This window comes from Procambarus clarkii, chromosome 14, assembly GCF_040958095.1.
Source record: "Procambarus clarkii isolate CNS0578487 chromosome 14, FALCON_Pclarkii_2.0, whole genome shotgun sequence".
NCBI lineage: Eukaryota > Metazoa > Arthropoda > Malacostraca > Decapoda > Cambaridae > Procambarus > Procambarus clarkii.
The window spans coordinates 31,573,856-31,592,190 of record NC_091163.1 but is presented as its reverse complement, the minus strand read 5'-3'; the positions used below and the strand labels follow the sequence as shown (position 1 = coordinate 31,592,190).

General features: G+C 38.2%; 1 long non-coding RNA gene and 2 pseudogenes across 1 annotated transcript in view; all 3 read left to right on the top strand.

The window, feature by feature from the left end:
- Nucleotides 1–6,429, top strand: part of LOC138364600 (uncharacterized) — a 39,341-nt gene extending 32,912 nt beyond the window's left edge. Inside the window, exons 3-4 of the long non-coding RNA XR_011228463.1 lie at nt 4,362–4,524; nt 6,267–6,429. This is a non-coding gene — a long non-coding RNA (uncharacterized lncRNA). The remainder of the gene's footprint in view (nt 1–4,361; nt 4,525–6,266) is intronic.
- A 5,132-nt stretch (nt 6,430–11,561) lies between these two features.
- LOC138364724 (cytochrome c oxidase subunit 1-like) lies at nt 11,562–12,069 on the top strand (annotated as a pseudogene).
- Nucleotides 12,070–12,853: 784 nt separating this feature from the next.
- On the top strand, nt 12,854–13,584 carry LOC138364780 (cytochrome c oxidase subunit 2-like; annotated as a pseudogene).
- The last annotated feature ends 4,751 nt before the right edge of the window (nt 13,585–18,335 follow it).

Here is an 18,335-nt window from a genome sequence, read left to right as displayed (position 1 = left end):
TTCCGGGCCATTTCACTCGGTCTGGACATAACATGACAGTTTATGCCCAGATTTAGGAGAGTGACTTGGTCCTCAGTGAGGTTAATTCCTGCAAGGTTCAGGAAGCCATCTCTTGGTCGTGGAATTGCCATAGGTCCTCCATATAATGTTGTTAGTTTCTTGATAATCCTTGTTTCAGTGCTGAGGTGATGTTGGTCTGTGAGGATGTCGAGGTGTTGTTCAATGCGGGTACGGATACTATGGTCGATGTTGCTATTTCTCCACTCGTTTGTAGCATGAAGTAGTTGCGTTTTGTTGTCTTTGATTTCATTCTCTGCCTTGTATATCTGATCACGAATCAGATCCTGGCGATATTTTATCGTGAAGGCTTGATTCCTTGCTGCTGGGTCGTGCACTTTAATATTAGTATATTTTGGTAGCAGTCTTTCCTGTAGACATATATTATTAAATATGACCGAAAAAGTAAGATTAATAATTCTAACACGAATTTTTTCAATCTTTCGTACATTACGCTTCACTGTTGGAGGTAAATCAAAAATCACTTCTCCAAAATTCATTTTTATTTCTAGTCTGACGCGACACGGGCGCGTTTCGTAAAACTTATTACATTTTCAAAGACTTCACAAATACACAACTGATTAGAACTTACGTCTCTCTGATATTATATCTACATTTGAGTGAGGTGGGAAGGATGATGTGGCATTAACAGAAGACAGAACAGGGGATATTAATAGGGTATTAAAAGTATCAACACAAGACAGAACAGAAAACAATGGGTATTGAATAGAAGTGTTTGTAGAAAGCCTATTGGTCCATATTTCTTGATGCTTCTATATTGGAGCGGAGTCTTGAGGTGGGTAGAATATAGTTGTGCAATAATTGGCTGTAGATTGCTGGTGTTGACTTCTTGATGTGTAGTGCCTCGCAAACGTCAAGCCGCCTGCTATCGCTGTATCTATCGATGATTTCTGTGTTGTTTACTAGGATTTCTCTGGCGATGGTTTGATTATGGGAAGAGATTATATGTTCCTTAATGGAGCCCTGTTGCTTATGCATCGTTAAACGCCTAGAAAGAGATGTTGTTGTCTTGCCTATATACTGGGTTTTTTGGAGCTTACAGTCCCCAAGTGGGCATTTGAAGGCATAGACGACGTTAGTCTCTTTTAAAGCGTTCTGTTTTGTGTCTGGAGAGTTTCTCGTGAGTAGGCTGGCCGTTTTTCTGGTTTTATAGTAAATAGTCAGTTGTATCCTCTGATTTTTGTCTGTAGGGATAACGTTTCTATTAACAATATCTTTCAGGACCCTTTCCTCCGTTTTATGAGCTGTGGAAAAGAAATTCCTGTAAAATAGTCTAATAGGGGGTATAGGTGTTGTGTTAGTTGTCTCTTCAGAGGTTGCATGGCTTTTCACTTCCCTTCTTATAATGTCTTCGATGAAACCATTGGAGAAGCCGTTATTGACTAGAACCTGCCTTACCCTACAGAGTTCTTCGTCGACTTGCTTCCATTCTGAGCTGTGGCTGAGAGCACGGTCGACGTATGCGTTAACAACACTCCTCTTGTACCTGTCGGGGCAGTCGCTGTTGGCATTTAGGCACATTCCTATGTTTGTTTCCTTAGTGTAGACTGCAGTGTGGAAACCTCCGCCCTTTTCCATGAGTGTTACATCTAGAAAAGGCAGCTTCCCATCCTTTTCCGTCTCGAAAGTGAAACGCAGCACGGAACTCTGCTCAAATGCCTCCTTCAGCTCCTTCATATAATCTCTTCCCATAACCAAACCATCGCCAGAGAAATCCTAGTAAACAACACAGAAATCATCGATAGATACAGCGATAGCAGGCGGCTTGACGTTTGCGAGGCACTACACATCAAGAAGTCAACACCAGCAATCAACAGCCAATTATTGCACAACTATATTCTACCCACCTCAAGACTCCGCTCCAATATAGAAGCATCAAGAAATATGGACCAATAGGCTTTCGACAAACACTTCTATTCAATACCCATTGTTTTCTGTTCTGTCTTGTGTTGATACTTTTAATACCCTATTAATATCCCCTGTTCTGTCTTCTGTTAATGCCACATCATCCTTCCCACCTCACTCAAATGTAGATATAATATCAGAGAGACGTAAGTTCTAATCAGTTGTGTATTTGTGAAGTCTTTGAAAATGTAATAAGTTTTACGAAACGCGCCCGTGTCGCGTCAGACTAGAAATAAAAATGAATTTTGGAGAAGTGATTTTTGATTTACCTCCAACAGTGAAGCGTAATGTACGAAAGATTGAAAAAATTCGTGTTCGAATTATTAATCTTACTTTTTCGGTCATATTTAATAATATATATATATATGTATATATATATATATATATATATATATATATATATATATATATATATATATATATATATATATATATATATATATATGTCGTACCTAGTAGCCAGAATTCACTTCTGAGCCTACTATGCAAGGCCCGATTTGCCTAATAAGCCAAGTTTTCTTGAATTAATTGCTTTTCGACTACCTAACCTACCTAACCTAACCTAACCTAACTTTTTCGGCTACCTAACCAAACCTAAGCTATAAAGATAGGTTAGGTTAGGTTAGGTAGGGTTGGTTAGGTTCGGTCATATATCTACGTTAATTTTAACTCCAATAAAAAAAAATTGACCTCATGCATAATGAAATGGGTAGCTTTATCATTTCATAAGAAAAAAATTAGAGAAAATATATTAATTCATGAAAACTTGGCTTATTAGGCAAATCGGGCCTTGCATTGTAGGCTGAAAAGTGAGTTCTGGCTACTAGGTACGACATATATATATATATATATATATATATATATATATATATATATATATATATATATATATATATATATATGTCGTACCTAGTAGCATATATATATATATATATATATATATGTCATACCAGTTGCGTTGCTTCTGGGAGTATGGGTTCGAGTCACTTCTGGGGTGAGTTTTCAGTTGCATATTGTCCTGGGGACCATTCAGGCTTGTTCGCATTTGTGTTCCTCACGTGTGCCCCAAAGAATGAGGTGATTTGGTAAAATGCTATGCCCAAGATTACTATCCGAGTGCCGGCGGTGGGGTGGTTCAAATAGCCTCGGCTATCACCTCATTATGTCCGGTCGTGATGGTCAAGTGGATTAAGGCGTCTTGTACATACCAGTTGCGTTGCTTCTGGGAGTATGGGTTCGAGTCACTTCTGGGGTGTGAGTTTTCAGTTATATATATATGTATATATATATATATATATATATATATATATATATATATATATATATATATATATATATATATATATATATATATATATATATATATATATATGCGAACAAGCCTGAATGGTCCCCAGGACATATGGGGACCATAAATATATATATATATATTTATATATATATATATATATATATATATATATATATTTATATATATACATATATATATTGTGACGATAATCTCTTTCAAGAGAGATTGAGCCTGCTCTTCCCTACTTTAAGTTACGCCAAAGACCCAAGTATAAGATACTACATTCAAGATACGTCACCAGTAGCACAAAACGTTTTGACCAGGAGGCAAAACGTATTTAAGGTCCCCTTATTCCACACACCCTCCTCACGCTGGCTCGTCATCAAACCAGCTAACTACCCTTCACCAGCTTTCCTGCTTCTGATTGGCGACTCGCCAGCCGTGCACCTGCACACAGCACCTCAGTGCCCTCTACACGAATGGACGTCTGAGCCTGACCAACTATCCACTTAAGAATATTCCTTGTGCTCTTATGGATGACACCTCTCTCTGGCATACTCGCTTATTAGCTTGTATACGAAGGGAGATTTCACCCATAGCCGATATTATCAGCACCATTTTTACATTGTAATTTTGTATTTCACATTGTCTTTGAATTTTCTTTTTTATTTAACTGTAATTTAACTTCCAGTGATTTGTCTTTATTTCCATTTATTTTTAAAGTAAATATATTAAAGTTTCATTGTTCATATTTTGTGTTTTACGTGTTCCTCCCTCTAACTTACCACAGACAACAGGCAAGCAGTCTATATTTTGTTTAAAGTGTGACCATCCTTTGACACCTGCCATTGGAGGACTGCCGAACATCAACACTCCAACACTTTCACATCACAAAATATATATATATATATATATATATATATATATATATATATATATATATATATATATATATATATATATATATATATATATATATATATATATATATATATATATATATATATATATATATATATATATATATATATATATATATATATATATATATATATATATATATAAACTAACAATGTGCACTCGTCAGGCGCAAGATGTGTGTATGTGATCCAGGCTCCCAAGTGCACTTTTGCAAGACTGACATTCAAGAGCTTCAGGCTGTACCGCCGTACCTTTCACTGCGTCAGTTCTCCGTGTTGCTACTTCGACTTTCTGGAGATCAGGAACACCAACACCGTTAGTGACAGAGTGTGAGTATGGCAGGTTGTATGACGGAAGGTGTATGATGGAGGGTGTATGATGGAGGGTGTATGATGAAGGGTGTATGATGGAGAGTGTATGATGGAGGGTGTATAATGGAGGGTGTGTGACGGAGGGTGTATAGTGGAGGGTCATTGACGGAGGGTGTATAATGGATGGTGTATGATGGAGGGTGTATGACCGAGGGTGTATGACGGAGGGTGTATAATGGAGGGTGTATGACGGAGGGTGTATGACGGAGGGTGTATGATGGAAGGTATGTGATGGAGGGTGTATGATGGAGGGTATATGATGGAGGGTGTATGATGGAGGGTGTATGATGGAGGGTGTACAGGGAGAGGTGTTGTAGGGAGGGAGTATGTGGGAGAGTGTACAGGGAGAGGTGCTGGAGGGAGGGTGTATGTGGGAGAGTGTACAGGGAGAGGTGCTGGAGGGAGGGTGTATGTGGGAGAGTGTACAGGGAGAGGTGCTGGAGGGAGGGTGTATGTGGGAGAGTGTACAGGGAGAGGTGCTGGAGGGAGGGTGTATGTGGGAGAGTGTACAGGGAGAGGTGTTGGAAGGAGAGTGTATGTGGGAGAGTGTACAGGGAGAGGTGCTGGAGGGAGAGTGTATGTGGGAGAGTGTACAGGGAGAGGTGTTGGAGGGAGGGTGTATGTGGGTGAGTGTACAGGGAGAGGTGCTAGAGGGAGGGTGTATGTGGGAGAGTGTACAGGGAGAGGTGCTGGAGGGAGGGTGTATGTGGGAGAGTGTACAGGGAGAGGTGCTGGAGGGAGGGTGTATGTAGGAGAGTGTACAGGGAGAGGTGTTGGAGGGAGGGTGTATGTGGGAGAGTGTACAGGGAGAGGTGCTAGAGGGAGGGTGTATGTGGGAGAGTGTACAGGGAGAGGTGCTAGAGGGAGGGTGTATGTGGGAGAGTGTACAGGGAGAGGTGCTAGAGGGAGGGTGTATGTGGGAGAGTGTACAGGGAGAGGTGCTAGAGGGAGGGTGTATGTGGGAGAGTGTACAGGGAGAGGTGCTAGAGGGAGGGTGTATGTGGGAGAGTGTACAGGGAGAGGTGCTAGAGGGAGGGTGTATGTGGGAGAGTGTACAGGGAGAGGTGCTAGAGGGAGGGTGTATGTGGGAGAGTGTACAGGGAGAGGTGCTAGAGGGAGGGTGTATGTGGGAGAGTGTACAGAGAGAGGTGCTAGAGGGAGGGTGTATGCAAGAGGAAAATGAGTGGGACAAATATTTGTTTAAACGAAGATGAAAATAAAATGTTTGAAGAGTTAGATCAAGAGATGACATTTTATAAGTATATTCATTATTTTGTATTTTTAATATTACTTGCTTGCAGTTTTGTGTTTTTGTTACTTTTGTGTTTGTTTGTTCTTGTGAGAATTCTTCAAGCTATAATTAAATATTTCAACAGAAACTGTCAACTTCCAACAAACTGTTTGTTTCGACCTGAGGTCAACTTTATAATTAAATCTGATTTCAACTCTTATTTTTCGTCTTAAGAACAATTCCAAATCTGTTTATGAGGTCAACTCAATATATGTACTTGAGGTCAACTAAACCCTTCAACTTTTTGCCCATTCCTTAAAAGTAATTGAAATTAACTCCATCTCTCTACTGATCATCACATCAACTCCATCAATCTATATAAGGTCAGCTGCAGGTTTTTAAGTTAGCTTCAACATCTGCTGTACTTTGCTCCAGCAAGATTAGTTATAATTGGAGGTTCCCATTTCAGGTACTGCGACAAGGACATTGTTCCCGGCCAAGTGTTCACGTCATCTGTCAACCCACTGATCCTTTTCTTCTACACTATGAGTAACCAATATTCTGGATGGTCGGCCACTGTGTCCTTCGTGCCACGTGCAGGGTGCACGTGAGGGAGAAGAGTCTTCACTAACAACTGGGTATTTCCGCTATTCTTGAGTGTTAGCAAACGATACAAAGAACTGTCATGCTATGATCAATACAATTGAGACCTGTAATTCAAATTATTTTGTTATAACAATTAACAGTAGCTTTAGAGAAAATAAAATAATATATATGTTAAGAAAGCTTTTCACGTAGATTTTACAAAAGTTTGTGTTGGTGGAACCTGGTGAGCGCATCTCTGGTGACACAATAACACTTGATCATTCCCAGGTTAAGTTCTGTGGTACAAATACCTGGGCTTTTGTCCCCTGATTAGTTACTGCTTTAGTTACTCAAATGATAGTTTACAATTAGTTGTTAAAACACCGAGAATAATCACACTAACGTGGCTGCATCAATGAGCAAATCCGTAGGAGCCGTGATGAGGGTTCGAACCTATGTTGTGGGTGTTCCTTCACACACTCTCCAGAGGACTAGATATCGACATGGTATAATTATGTTATACCATGTCGTAGTCTAGTCGACTAGACAGTGTGCATGGGAACACCCTCCACAAGGGTTTGAACCCTCGTCACGGCTCCTACAGATTTTCTTATTAGTTTTGAAGTAAATATATATCATTACAGTGTATTTAAGTCATGTGGACCTGATTACATCTTGGCAAGACTCTTCATTTAATTACAGTTTCCTCCTAGAATTGTTTTGGGGATTAATTGTTCATTAACTATACTATTGTCGCCTGTCACCTAATGATATGCCTTATGCCGTAATTAAAATGTCAATTTCACTATTTCTGTTTCAAATAATTTATTGGTTAAGATTTAAGATTACGGTTGATACTCTGTTTATTAATGCGTTTGTGAAAACTGATCCATTCATAAATCTTCATTTAGCCATTTTATGTCAAACTGTATCATATATATTTGTCCACTCCTCCCCCACAGCATTCTTTGTGCAGAGGGACCTCAAATCAAATTGCTATGTCCGTGACCAGTCCTGGGTGAGGCGTTTAGTGATCACCGCATGCGGGAGAACACCTGCCCGCACTCAACCATCTACTGCGAATCTACCAATACGACGTACAACCTAGCTACCAATACGATGTTCACCCCAGCTACCAATACGACGTTCACCCCAGCTACCAATACAACGTTCACCACAGCTACCAATACGACGTTCACCACAGCTACCAATACGACGTTCACCACAGCTACCAATAACACGTTCACCCCAGCTACCAATAAGACGTACACCCAAGCTATAAATAAGACGTACACCCCAGCTACCAATAAGACGTTCACCCCAGCTACCAATAAGACGTACACCCCAGCTACCAATACGACGTTCACCACAGCTACCAATACGACGTTCACCACAGCTACCAATAACACGTTCACCCCAGCTACCAATAAGACGTTCACTCCAGCTACCAATAAGACGAAGATAACCGCCTCCGGGAAACTGCTGGTCATGGAATATTCAACTCACCTGTCATCATTCTCCTCTGCTTGGTTGTGGACGGTGCACCATACAAGGCTTTCTTCGGAGATTTTAGAAACTCTAAATTTATTAAATTACATGTGTAATGGTTATAGACAAATTGACTGCTGTATTTTAATTTTAGTTATTAAAAGTTTGATTTTTATTCAACAAATTTCCTATCGTATATTTGAAATAATTAACCTTCAACATCTGTTTTGTTTAATTTACCTCAAAATTTTACAGACGAACTAGGAGCAAAATATCTCATCAGCTTTGTGACGTCATAATCGTGAAGTTGTCAGTGGACGCTGCTTTCTCTTACACCGCTTTCCACATGTTCCTTACTCTTACTAATACGGAAAACTTCCCACTTAATCTACTCAAACAGAAAACTTTTTTACCTTGCTTCTTTGGAGAGTCTGTTCACCCTAGTAATTTACCACACCATCTCAGATTTTGGTGCAATTTGGTACACTGAGAGATCTTACTGAGAGAAATTGTATGACTTTTGTCTCACATCTGTAGTTTAAAAGGTTCCGAATATACGCGACCTTGAATTTTGCCAAAAGGGTCAGTTTTCCAAGATTATGCCTTATTTCAATTGGACGAATCTTTGCTTCTATAGTACATGCATAATTCATTCAAATACCCTTTTTAAATGTATTGAGTGGCTCTCATACTTAATTATATGCATATTTTAAATCAAGGTTCAAATAAAAATGTTAACCTTAAACTTAACTTGTGACCTTAGAATGGCCCCTTAATGTCAACCCGGAATTTGTTTAAACTCCAACTATTAATTGGTATAAATGTGTATATGTGTATGTAACATAAATTGTCTGGGGTATTCTTTTTGGTAAGGAGCTACATTATTTTGAATGGATGTAACCAAAGCTGAAAACCTTGACCTCGAGTATGTCTAACCTTTGTAGACCCATAATTCTGTAACTTTTTGAACTGCAGCGGTGAGACATATGTTCTTCTATTTATTTTATTAATTTCTTTATGAAATTACATTTACCTTAATATTATTTGACAAGTGCAAATCAGCAACACTCCCCCACCCAACCCCTCCTCCTCATTAGAATGAATTTCATGGCCTCCTCCTTCCCTACAGCCATGCCAGTCACTGACCTGATGAACGGCTGGTTCTATCTTCTTGTAATCTTCAGTAAATGAAATTACACAATGAACAAACTGGGCAATAACTTTAATGCTAGTTGACAATTACTTACACATGAAGATGGACATAATTAAATGCAAATTTGGTACGTGTCTTGACAAGAACTGAACTTGTCAATTGATATGTTCTATAATGATCCTGTCTACCAACTTCTCTAATCTTTACTATCGTTGCTAAATTTTGTTCGTGGCTTTGTTCATTCCCGCCTTGGTCAACGTGTAGTTCCGGCCAGTAGGGTAACTGGGTGACTGGTATCATTATCACATCACCTGCATCAGTAACCAGCTCATCTGGTGTAGTAGGATGCACAAAGGACTGTGCAGGTCCACGTGGGTTAAGGAAACTAAAGTTAATGTCACTGTTTTCTGGCTTGACCTTGTTGTACCCTGATTATTGCGTAACATTTAATCATACTGTCAGCATACTTTCAACATGCTGGCAGCAGAAATAGTTTTGAAGTGTGTGGAGAGTTCATGAGAGTGTCAAATTTGAATTTGAGTCGAAGTGGGGCTCGCCCCCTCTGTTAGACCCTCTGGATACTGGTAGTTTATTATGGGAGGGGGTGACCGGGCATGGATATCCTGTGTAGCTGCCCATGGGGCGGCGTGTCAGAGAAGTGACCGGAAGTAACATTTGAGACGATCTTGTTAGGCTTCGTTGGTTGTGGGAGTGCAGGATCACGTGTTGACTGGAAGTGGTTTGAGAAGGCTGAATAAAAAGAGACGCTGTGAAGTGGCCGGTCTCGGAGTTGGACAGGACATCGATGCAGAAGGGCTTGACATATTTTGGACTCAGCAAGCATAGGTGAGTGATGGTGCGACATGTCCAGCTGGTGGCTGCACTCTCTTTTTATGGGTGACAATTGTTGTTATTATATTAGTCTTGATATAATTTATATAATTTAAAATTAGAATATTGTGTTGGAGCCACAAAAGTGAAGAATACCTATAAATAAAAATTATGATGCCTGATAAAAGGGTTGTTTTGATGAGACTAATTATGTAAAATTTACTCATTTTATTGAAACATAAGCTAAGCAAAGCTAATGGGTTCATACCCTGTGAATGAGGATCAAATTTCTCTCTTTCCAATGGTTTCTCCTTTCAGAATACTCTTTTTTTACTTCAGTGTTAGGTTTAATATTATGTATTTATTCAGATACAGTACTTGATTTGGAGCTTGAGCATTACTAGAGTTAAATTTGTTATCTTTTATTCCTTTGATTTCTTCTAGAAGATATCGGTATAGTTCGAAAAGGATTTTAAAATATTTTTTGGTACAAGTTTTGACTTCATTTATAATTATTTTTTCAGCTTTATTTATTTTAATAATAGTGAATTTAAAAATCGTGTTTTCCTTATCATTACTGTTAAAGTTAGGGGCGGCTCCTTTTCATTTCTGGTTTCCCCAAGTAATGGAAGGGTTAAATTGAATTTAGGTAATAATTTTAATAACTTTGCAGCAAATAGGGTCAATAGTTTTATTATCTTATTTAGTTTATGATAAGTGAAGATTACTTATAATTCTTACTTCTACTGTAATATCTGCTCTTATTGGTACTATAGGAGAGCCTAAGTAAATTATTTCTTCGAAAAATTATAGCCTTCTCTTCAATAAATCATATATCCTGAATATTTTTTACTATAATTTTGAAAGAATATTGTTGGTTATTATATTTTAGGGTTTATTGTTAACTTTTGTTGTTAGTAGTTGTCAATTTTTATTTACAACAATCTTATAATTTTTCTCATTTAATTAATAGAGGGGTTTTCTTTAATTCCTAAAATTATGTATATAATAAGTTTATTTTCTTTAAGTGGTTTACATCCTTTTTTAGGGAAATTCTTTTTCTTTTTTAGGTATTCCTAAATGGTTTATTCTTCAAGAAATAATTATTGGTTATTATTTTTATCCTTTAGTGGTGCTTTTGATATGTAGATCAGTAACTCTTTATTTTTGTATTCGTTTAAGTATTTCTTTTTATCTATAATGTTTCCTTTTAGTGGTTGGGTTATGAAGGGAATAAAATAATAAAAATAATAATAATTAAAAAAAGTTTAGGAATATTAGTTACTTCAGTTTATATAGTATGTTAAGACTTTAAGTTAATAAAATTAACATCCTGCAAAGTTGTAAAAAAAAAAAGAAATTCTTTTAGGTCTTAAAAGTTTTAGTGTTAGCACATTTTCAAATTTGCAATATGACATTTTAAATTATTACTATAAATCCTAAGAAAAAAGAATATTCTTGTATCAAAATTTACAGTTTGGGCTTAAAGCTCGGTCATTTTATTATCTCATCAACGATTTTTTTCTACAAATCATAAAGATATTGGAACATTATATTTTATTTTTTGAACTTGAGTTGGAATAGTTGGTACTTCATTAAGATTGATTATTCGAGTTGAATTAGGCCAACCAGGAAGATTAATTGGAGACGATAAAATTAATAATGTGGTAGTAATGGCTCATGCTTTTGTAATGATTTTTTTTGGTAATGCATATTATAATTGGATGAGTTGGAAATTGATTAATTCATTTAATGTTAAGTGCTCCAGATATAGCTTTTCCTTGAATAAATAATATAAGATTTTTATTACTTGCTTTTTCTTTAACTTTATTATTAACTAGAGGAATAGTAGAAAAGGGGAGTTGGTACAGGATGAACTGTGTACCCTCCTTTAGCTTCTGCAATTGCTCATGCAGGGGCATCTGAAGATTTAAGAATATTTTCTTTACATTTAGCAGGAGTATCCTCTGTTTTAGGTTCAGTAAATTTTAAAACGACAGCTAATAATATTTGAACGGTAGGTATAACTATGGATCGTATATCATTATTTGTTTGATCTGTATTTACTACTACTGTTTCATTATTATTGTCTTTTCCTGTATTGGCAAGGGCAATTACTATATTTTTGACGGATCAGAATTTAAATACTACTTTTTTTGATCCTGCAGGAGAGAGGTGGGGAGGGGAACACATTCTTTATCAACATTTATTTTGATTTTTTGGACATCCTGAAGGTAATATTTTCATTTTACCTGCCTTTAGGATGGTATCTCATATCATAGTTCAAGAAGCAGGTAAAAAAGGGGCTCTTGTTACATTGGGGATAATGTATATGATGAGTGCTACTGGTATTTTAGGGTTTGTTCCTCTTCAAGGAACACAAGTTAATTATAGTCCTTCTTTATTATGGATATTAGGTTTTATTTGTTATTTTCAGTGGGGGGTCTTCTAACAGGGGTAGTGTTGGCTAATTCTTCAATTGATATTATTCTTCATGACACTTATTATGTAGAAGCTCATTTTCATTATGTTTTATCTATAGGAGCTGGGTTTGGAATTTTTACTGGGATTGTTCATTGAATTCCTTTATTTACTGGTTTATCATAGAATCAAAAGTGATTAAAAATCCATTTTTTTACGATGTTTGCAGGAGTAAATATTACATTTTTTCCGCAGCATTTTTTGGGTTTAAATGGTATACCTTGACGTTATTCAGATTATCCAGTTGCTTATAGAGCATAAAATATTTTATCATCAATTGGTTCAATTATTTCTTTAGTAGCTGTTTTAGGATTTGTAATTATTGTTTGAGAGGCTTTAATTATAAGACGAAAGAGATTTAGATTTCCTTTTATACCCACTTCTGAGGAGTGACAACATTCTCTCCCTCCTGCTGATCATACTTATTCATAGATTCCTTTAATTTCTAATTAAATTCTAAAATGACAGATAGATGTATAGGATTTAAGCTCCTACAAGGAAAGTTTCTTCTTTTAGAAATGGTAAGATGAGGTAATTTAAGTTTTCAGGACAGTGCTTCTCCTTTAAAAGACCAGTTAATTTTTTCATGATCATACTATAGTAGTGTTAATTTTGATTGATACGTTTGTAGGATATATTATATTTTATTTAATTTTTATTTTTTTGATTAATCTATATTTATTAGAGGCAGGAAGTTGAAATTATTTAAACTATTCTTCCTGCTATTATTTAAATTTTTATTGCTTTTCTGGCTTTACGACTCTTATATTTGTTAGATGAAATAATTAATCCTAGAATTACTTTAAAAACTATTGGACATCAGTGATATTGAAGGTATGAGAATTCTGATTTTTTAGATTTAGAATTTGATTCTTATATTGTAGGGACGTTGGACTTTTCTGAGTCTGAATTTCGTCTTTTGGATGAAGATAATTGTGTAGTGTTACCTATAAATTCTCAAATTCGAATGCTTGTATGTGCGGCTGAAGTTATTCATTCTTGAACGTTTCCTGCCTTCGGTATAAAGCCAGATGCAATTCCTCGTCGATTAAATCAAATTAGATTTTTTATTAAGGGGTCTGGTTAAATTTTTGGGCAATGTTCAGAAATTTGTGGGGCGAATCACAGTTTTATGCCTATTGCAGTAGAGAGGGTAAATGTAAATAGTTTTCTACATTGGGTTTCTTCTTGTTTAAAATTTTCATTTGATAACTTAAAAATAAGTGTAAGCCTTTTAAGCATAAAATAGAAATTTACTTCAGGTGAAATAAAAATTAGTTAATATATAATATAAGTTTGTAAGGCTTAAGTAATTCAACCTGTTCTCGCTCAAGACAGCACATATATTGTAACACACAGGAGGGGGGGTGTTCTCGAATGAACTTTCCTGCTTTTTACTCCCTCTACCCGTATTCTTACTTTTTATTCTCTACCAAGGGACTCCAAAACTTTTACTAAAGCCGACTTCACACCACGTGGTCCTAAGACGATTGACCGACTTAGGATTCTACAACCCGTATGACGTGACAGGCTTTGAGCAAAACCCTAGAGTCGCCTCCGCCGCCACCACCAGACCAGTAACACTGAGCAATGATCGAGGTCTAGATCAATCATGCTAATTAATCAACCTTGGGGCTTGATCCCCACTAGTAACATATACCCTTTGGCTCTTAGTGTGGAATTAATTAAAATTCAACAGTAATGATGAATTCCGATTTGAGTGTTAGAATCGGCGCCCAATTCAACTCGGCCTCGTAGGGACCACGCGACAAGGACAAATTCACATACATATAACATACACATGGAAATAATGAAAATGCAATTTACTAGCTAATTAATTTATTAAAAGAAAAAAACTAAAACAAAATCTAAAGAGGAACACTCCCTATCACGTTAACACTCCCTACTTGGCAATGACTTGACTATCCCTATAAAGAACCATAGCAACTATACCTCTATGTTGACCAGCTTGGGTGGAGTGCTGGTCTTGGGGGGGAGAGGTGAGATGGTTGACCTCTCCCAGTTGATCTCGATCCCACACTGATCTCTCCTCGTCTGGTCTTCCCCAGACTAGAGCATTGTATCCTTCCGCATAGTCTAAGTTATACCAAGTTACTAGCAAGGCTTAAGTTTAACAATTAACCTCTGTTTACACTGAATTGATCCAGATTGGTTGAAATATTTTACTGAAGTTAAATTACACAAGCCTCTTAAGGAAGGGCTATTCCCAAATCTAAAATGGCTATTTAACCTTTGAGAAATTACTGAATGTGGGAACTCTTGTGACCTGTGACCGCCAGGTCACTCAAATTCTTCCGCGCCGAGGTCTAGTCATGGATAGTGACGTCACTGATGGTGACTTAAACTCATTCTCCTAATAATTAGAATACTCTTGATATTATAACCAGGAATATTATACAATACAATTTGAATGCAAAATGAATAAAGGCTAATTTCTCTAAATAAGTGAATACTATAGGATGATTCATTATACGAAACTATGAATAAGGTGTCAATTATTTTCACCGCTAATTCCCTGGGGTCAGGTCCCGGGTCACCACGCGGGTCCAGCTTCCCATTCTTCCTTGTAGATAAAACATTCTGGATAATTCTTACATCCAGCCTAGTTTGTTCCAACCCCCCCCCCCCCCCCCCGCACAAACACTTAGTAAACCTTGATAATTTGTTAAAAATAACGAGGTTTAATATCTAAATCCATAATTCAACTCATGTCACAACAAAAGCTAACCTAACTAAGAAAATTTGACAATTAATAGAGTGTCCAACATCATCAACATGTTTAAATTCATAAATTTCTCAGCTGTCAACTGACAGCAATCCTCCAACATCAGGAAACATACGTCCTACCCTTACTGACATAGCTAAACAACATGTCCCTACTCTACCATCAAAGACTAGCTATTAAAATCTCTTGACTCTTCACTAGCCAAGTTCATGTGTCCTCTAGAGCCGGCCACACCGTGCTCAAACATAAACAAAGTTATATCTTCAGACTGAACTTTCAGTCATCTGGGAGCGTACTACGGAACTATCAAGCTCACATCCGTGTACTATCCACTCCCCAATCAATGTCAACCTTGACATGCTAAGGAACACACCTAACGTTTATTACATGTATCTAAAAATATATAAAAAAAAATCCCTATACTATATCACAGGTTTCAGCTGACTGTACAGCCAAGTGTTCGCACTTGCTAGAAGTGTCAACGTTTCTATTGGTCCGCCTCTCCTGTGCTCAAACATTCTGAAAAAGTAGCACACAACATAATTTTCCATAACCGTTTGTTCTGGGCTTAGACAATTACACAGGGGCTTCGATTTTGATCACTGACCAATTTATAGAGTAAAATTTTCATATATCATTATACCAGAATAATTTTAAATCTGTTTTCCAACATTGAAAGTATTGTGATTCTAAATCTGTTTTTCAACATTTAAACAAAAGTGTCCAGATATTCTTTACACAGATGTTCAGAGTCAACTTTATCGTTTGTATCAATTGTTCATATTGAGTAATCAAGAGAAAAAAAATCGATGCTGCTGGATGTTGAATGTAGTCGTTGACGATGATGTTGTCGATCTTGCTTCTCCCACGTGTCGACGTCGATACCTGGTTCTCTTGTACTCCCATCCGGTACTCTTGAATGACGGCAGAGTGTAGTAGAGCGGAGCGCCAAGTGACAGCTGTAGAATACTGTTACTTCGGCCATTAATCTTGCTCTCGACAGTCCACACGCCTTCATATCAATCACAGTTCACACGGTAGTCTTGATGTTAAACTTGACGGCGCAGATGACCACAGCAGAGCAGGACTGGATGTACCAACGGTGTCTCGTAACAGGAGTGGTGTCAGAGGGTCGTAGAGGTGGGTTGCTTGTTTGCAAAACAGGTGAATCTCGTCTTCCATCATTGCTCACGTCATCTCAGGCGTTTCTTGATGTCACCAGGTTACTAGACCGTAAACACCAACTGTGTATACCCTCGTACCGCCGACTTTAGGCCAAAGGAGACAATTTTGCGACCTTCTATTGGCGAGTCCCGATACTCTGCAGGGAAACTGTACCTTCCACCTGTGACCGCCTTAGTTCCGTTTTCTTGTTACTTCAGATGACGTAATCATTAATCTTCCGGCGAAATTCTTGAGTACTGCTACGTGCTTTCCATTTCTTGACCTCTCCTCCAACACTGCTGGAATGGCTGCAGTCTTGATGACGCAGCAGGTGGGTAGTGGTGATCTCGAGACAGCTACCCCGGCGTTGTATGGCACCTCCGGTGACTGCTATATGTGGACAGCTCGCTGGCCCTGACAACCTCGTTAGTGACGTGAGGCGTCGGCCGGGTGACTCTTGGATAGTCACTCATCCCCAAAGTAACTGATGTATTGGTTACTGGGTCTGGTGGGTGGAGGTCTTTGTGTAACGTGCCTCCCCCCTCGGTCTTTACAGACAAGGGTTCACGTGTGGCTGGAACAACTGGGTCGGTGTACCAATCAGACCTGGGAACAGACGGACACAACACAGCGGAAGCATAGATATACTCTGGGTTTGGTGGAGGTGGAACCTCAGAGCACGGTAAAAGTTGCTACCTGAGTCAAGTATAGAGATTGTTCACCTCATTGCCTTTACAGGAAAATCTAATGAATACTAAATTATACTAACCAAGGAAGTTACTTTACTGTACAGCGCGAGATCTCGTCACCATAGGGTGGCGAGACTGCACCTGACTACTGATGAGCGATGACAGAGGGTCATCCTCATCCCCTGACTCGTCAGTGAAGCCATGAGTCAGCACTGCTGAGTCAGGAACTAGACCCGCTGAAGGCAGTTCTAATTCCTCTCTAGCATGATAATGTTTCAATTTATTTACATGAATTGTCCTTTCCACCTGGTCCTCGAATACTCCTTTTATAACAAGATTAACCGGCCCCGCCCTTTTAATTACTCTATATGGTCCTCGCCACCTCGGCGCTAGTTTCCTACTCTGATTGGCGGGCGCAGCCTCATTCACTCTCAATACAAGGCTTCCTTCCTTCAACTCAAGAGTGCCACTTTCTTGTCATAAAAATGAGCATACCGATTCCGTGCCTTATTGGACGCTTCAGCTGCAATATTCCATGCAATATTCTCATTTTTCCAAGGACCTCTGAAGGATAGTCCTCCCCGTATGCAACATTATGTCTGTTAAGCAGACCTGAGGGGAAATTGCATGAATTACCAGTAAACAAATGAAGTGGTTGGGTGTTAATTGATTGGTGGATGGCAGTATTCAAGGCGAACTGAACATAGGGTAGGTGTTCATCCAAAGAGTTTGCATCATGTTCAGCAAGGATTGCAAGCATATCCTTGACTGAACGATTAGTCCGTTCCGTCATTCCATTTGCTTGTGGGTGGTAGGCTGTTGTAAAAGCCGAAGTTGTCTCTAAAATCTTACAAACTTCTCTAAATATATTCCCATTGAATTCTTGACCCTGGTCAGAGACTAAAACTTTAGAAGGTCCGAATGCAGTAACGAACTTACGCTAGAACGCATCTGCAACCGTACGAGAATCCTTCTAAGGTAATGCAATTAGTGTAGTGTACCTAGACAGATGGTCAACTAGCACTAACACTTATCTGTTACCTGAATGACTGTGATGTAAATCAATCAAATCAGCGCCCACACGATCTAAAGGCTCACGAATTTCAGGAAATTCCTGAAGTGGGGCTTGTACCTTAAGGGTGCCTTTCCTCCTCTGGCAACGAGGCACGACTTCACGAAATTGATTACTTCAGAAAGTAATCCTGGGAAATAAAATAGAGACTTTGCCTTTAAGTGGGGTTTAAAGACCCACAGATGCCCTGCAATACCAGTAGCACTCATCATATAAATTATCCCCAATGTACCAAGAGCCCCTTTTTTACCTGCTTCTTGAACTATGATATGAGATACCATCCTAAAGGCAGGTAAAATGAAAATATTACCTTCAGGATGTCCAAAAAA